This window comes from Mustela erminea, chromosome X (genome assembly GCF_009829155.1).
Source record: "Mustela erminea isolate mMusErm1 chromosome X, mMusErm1.Pri, whole genome shotgun sequence".
Lineage (NCBI taxonomy): Eukaryota > Metazoa > Chordata > Mammalia > Carnivora > Mustelidae > Mustela > Mustela erminea.
The window spans coordinates 97,815,311-97,820,211 of record NC_045635.1 but is presented as its reverse complement, the minus strand read 5'-3'; positions in this window follow the sequence as shown (position 1 = coordinate 97,820,211).

Sequence of the window (4,901 nt, the reverse complement as noted above, 5' to 3'; positions counted from 1 at the left end):
TGATGTGTGATTACTAGAACAGGTGTTTCTACCTGTAAAAATAGGAGGCTGTATTAGATCTTTAAGGTTCCCTTCCAGCTCCTGTGAAAGTTGTTTGGAGAAAAATACTTCAGTCTCTCACTCACAGAACCTCTCCATCCACCTCCTGACACTCGAATACTGTTCCCTATCTCTTTCAGCAAAAAGTTGGTGACTTTCCTTTTTTTAAAGATTTCTTTATTTATCTATTAGCAAGAGATCGGGGGAGGAGCAGAGGGAGAAGGACAAGTAGACTCTGCACTGAGCCTGATGCAGGGCTTGAGATCATGACCTGAGCCGAAATCAAGAGTCAGACCCTTAGCGGACTGAGCCACCCAGGTGCCCCAAGGTTGGAAATGTTTTGTAACTGACCATAAAGCCACACCAACTGCGGGTAAGTGACTATAACAACATTTCTAAAGTGCATGTCAAATCAGTTTTTTATTATCTCATGAGCTTACGAGTACATGTGCCATGGTCATCCTCATTCACAAAGGGGAGAACAGAGAGGAAGGGTAAGCTCACTGGGAGCAAAAATAGCTGAGTCCATTTGAAGTATGGTAGATGACATGCTAAGGTATAAGGAAAGGCCACATGATAGTTTAAAGAGCATGGGTTTTAGAGGAGGCATATATATATATATATATATATATATATTTGAGTACTATCTCTGCCCATTTCTACCCAGGTGATCTTATGTAAGTTATGTGATTTCTAGTAGCCCTGGTTTTCTCAGATGTAAAATAGGAATGATGATTTGATTCCCTAGCAGAGTAGGTATTCAGCAACTATCTGTACCTGTAGGAGAAACAAAAGTTGGGTCCCAGCGAGAGAGAGGGCTGCCTACACACTTTTCAAAAGTTCTGTCAGTTGTGGTGCCTAGAATCACCTTGTATACCCTTGCTGCCACTGATCTCTTGACTGCTTCTTGACCTTAGCCTAGAGCCGTCAGTGTGAGGAACATAGAGTGTGTGCGTCTCTCAGCCTTCTGTCATATGTTCTTCTGTGGTTTTTTAGACAAGCGACATAATAAATCTCCCTTCTCCCCCCACACACCAACACCCCCCCCCAACTCACTGTGGTTGGCCTACACGGTAAAATGGAAAAATACAGTTAAGCATGTAACGTTTGCCTATAAGATGGATAATATCTGTGATGGTTAATTTTATGTGACAACTTAAATGAGCTAAGGGATGCCCAGATAGCTGTTAAAACATTATTTGAGTGTGTCTGTGAGGGTGTTTCTGAAGGAAATTAGCATTAGAATCAGTAGGCTGAGTAAAGAGATCCGCTGTACCCACGTGGGTAGGCGTCCTTGGAGCTGTTGATGGCTGAAATAGAACAAAAAGGTAAAAGAAGGGTGAATTCTCACTCTTTCTCTTTGAGCTGAGACTTCCGTTCTTGCTGCCCTGAGACATCAGAGCTTCTGGTTCTTAGGCCCTTGGATCTGGACTGAATTAGACCACCAGCTTCCTCATTCTCCAGCTGGCAAACTGTGGGACTTCTTGGCCTCCCTCACCCAATGAGCCAATTCCTATAATCTTCTTTTATGTATGTTTCTCTATAGATCATCTTGGTTTTGTTTCTCTGGAGACCCCTCATACGATATCAACATTAATATTAATAATAATCATTCTCATAATGGCAGTGAACAATTACGAGCTTTTGCAATGTTCCAGGCTTTGTGCTCAGTGCTTGACCTACATAATCCCTTAATCATCACGGCAGTCTGATGAGACAGTTCTTGTTCTTATTCTCACATGCGGGCAAACCCATTAAGGCTCCGAGAGGCTGAGTAGCTTGCCAAAAGTCAGGCAACTTGTAAATGGAGGAAGGGGGATTTCAGCCCAAATTGTGCTTGACTCTGTAGCCCAAATCTCACCCACTAAGCTATTTGCAGTGTTCCCCAATAGCTGCAGGACTCAAATGAGACTGTAATTGTGGTGATTTTTAAAAACCTAGAAGTACCAGCAAAATGGAAGGGCTTATTATTGCACTAGTGATTAACTGAGGCTATCATTGTTTATCCAGATGCTTGGCAGTATGGAGACAATGCCTAGGGCTATATTGGACCTTTTCCAAGTGGCAAAAGCTTAAATGTAGTATAAAGTAATTGATGACTTGTCTTGACTCTCAAAGCAATAGGCAAAGCTGCTTCTGCTGCTTCTTCCTCTTCTTAAAGATTTTATTTATTTGAGAGAGGGAGAGAGAGAGCATGGGAGGGGGGAGAGTCAGAGGGAGAAGCAGACTCCCTGCCGAGCAGGGAGCCTCACCTGAGACTTTATCTGGGACTCCAGCATCATGACCTGAGCCAAAGGCAGTCACTTAACCACCTGAGCCACCCAGGCATCCTAGTAGGCAATGCTTCTAAGTATAGCTTTTGAGACAGCGTACCTCCCTCACTTAAGTTAACTGCACCTGTTTTTACCATTCAAAGAGATGACATGACTTTAGAACATTGGTGATTATTCTCCAGCATTCATTTGACGAAATATTTATGGAGCACCTTTACTCTGGGCTCTGTGTGGCTAGGAGTATCTTTCTCCCGGGAGAGCTTCGCCACTTCTGTTTGGAAGAAGTAGCAGAGAGACTGAGATAGAAGTTGTTTCATCAAGTGAGAATAGTTCCTGACCTGAAGTTCAGAGGTTTAGAGTCGGGGCTTGCCTGGCTTTTAGCACAAAGATTCTGATTTCCTTGATTTGGCCTGGTAGCTTTAGCGGCTCTCCTGGTAATCCTCATGGTCCAAGCTGGCTTGCACAGCCACTGGCCTATAGTTCCTTTATTCCATTCAAGCTTCCAGCTAATAGAAGAGTGCAAGAAACAGGGAAGGCTATGAGAAATTTGGCCTTAAGTCCAAACTACCTGCTCCCTTTTCTCATTTCCTGGTCTACTTCCAGTCACCCTCATCCTTTGTGAATATCAGAGTGCGGGCTGGTATGGTAGGTAGCCAGCCACCCTCTAGGGAGTAATCAAGTAGTCAGAATGTCCAGCGGTTAAACAGGTCTAGCTGGTAAGGCACAGGAGTGAAGTGAGCCAGAAGGAGACTCCAGACCCCGTATACAGTGACGGTGGAGGTGGCCCAGCCAGGACGGCAGTCCAGCCAATATTCTCTTAGACTGAGCACTTTGGGAAAAGTGTCCTACTGGGACTGGGAGAATCGCCTGAAAACTTGTACAAAATGCAAGTTTTCAAGCTCTGCCCCCAGAGCCACCAACTTGAATCTGAATCGGCTGGTGGAGGACAGGAATCTGTGGTCTAAAAAGCCCCTCAGAGGATTCCAGTGCAGGATAAAGTGTCCAAACTGCTGCCGTTCAGCAATGCAGGCCCAGCGTGTGGCCAGATCTTCTGATTTTCTTTTTTCCAAGAAGACCAACAGTGTGACTTTCTTTTAAGTTGCGCTATTGCGTGTTAGTGAAGAACTCTAGGGTGGAGCCGACGGGCAGCTGAATTGGGTCATGTGTGTATGTGTGTTTTCATGCACCCTATGGTCCAAGGAAAACGCATCCTTGGGGTAATCGTGAAATTATCCCACAAAGTTAACATAGTTTTGAAATATCCTTCATATCTTAGGATATGGAGGTGTAGGGTTGGGCAATATCACTGAGTAACCAATTAAGCCATAGGATTTAGAATACTGGAATAGATCCTCTAGATATAAGAACCCCAGCCTAGGTATCCTATGAGTTTTAGGGATAAAACAAACAAATAAAGTGTAAGGGCTGCAGATCAAATCAGTGTCACAAGGGCACCTGGGTGGTTCAGTGGGTTAAGCCTCTGCCTTCAGCTCAGGTCATGATTCCAGGGTCCTGGGATGGAGCCCCACATCGGGCTCCCTGCTCATTGGGAAGCCTGCTTCTTCCTCTCCCACTTGCCCTTGTGTTCCCTCTCTTGGTATCTCTCTCTCTCTCAAATAATAAAGAAATAAAAATCTTTAAAAAAGAAATCAGTGTCACAAGTTTAAATTTTGTCATTCCCAAACCAAATTTCTAGACAAGGTCCCTTCCTGCATAATAATAATAAAGTAAGTAGATCTCCAGTAAAGTCCTCTTGATTTCTTTTTGTCCAATCTCTTCCACCCTTCTGGACTAGGGGAAGCATGCAATGCCTAGGTTGTGGTGTTTACAACTCTTGGTAGAGTCATGACCTTAGCACTCTTTCTACATTTAAGGAATTGCATGTGTGAGTATGTGTGTGTGAGATTTACTTGGATTGTGCTTATGGAATGGTGGTTTTTGAAAGCAACTGTATAGCACAGAAACATTAGAGTTTAAAATATATCGTTGGGTGAACAACCATTACGGTTTTTCCAGGACTGAGGAAGTTTATTAAAAGAGGGACTTACAGTTTCAAAACCAGGACAGTCTAAGAAAACCAGGACAAGTTGGTCTAGTTTTTAATGCTGCTATTTCTCTGACATCACTTTGCTTTGGATGTGGAATAGAATGAAGGTAGGAGGTGGAGAGAAAAGCAAAGTGACTTTTTTAACTGGCTCAAATCAAAAGGCAAATGCTGTCGTAAGGCAAAATTTTTTCCACCAGAAATAAGAAAATACTTTCAAATTAAGGTGCCACTCAAAAGTGCCTCATGTGAAATAGTCGTGTTCTGGACATCAGTCCAACACAGCATGAACCCAAAAGAGAGTTTAAGAATACGGTCAAGTATAGATGCAAGGGCCTAAAGCTATGGAAACATCTGGTCTGAAGGGCAAATGGAGGTCATTGAATTACCTTGTGATCAGGTTGGAATGATCCAGAACAGGATACGAAGGTAGAGTACGAGGTGGATCCGGATGAGTGGTAGCCGTGTGGTGGTAAGCAACTGGGTGTTGGCAGCCTTTTTGTGTGTGGCAGTAGCTATCTCTAGCCACAAGAGGAGGCCTTACA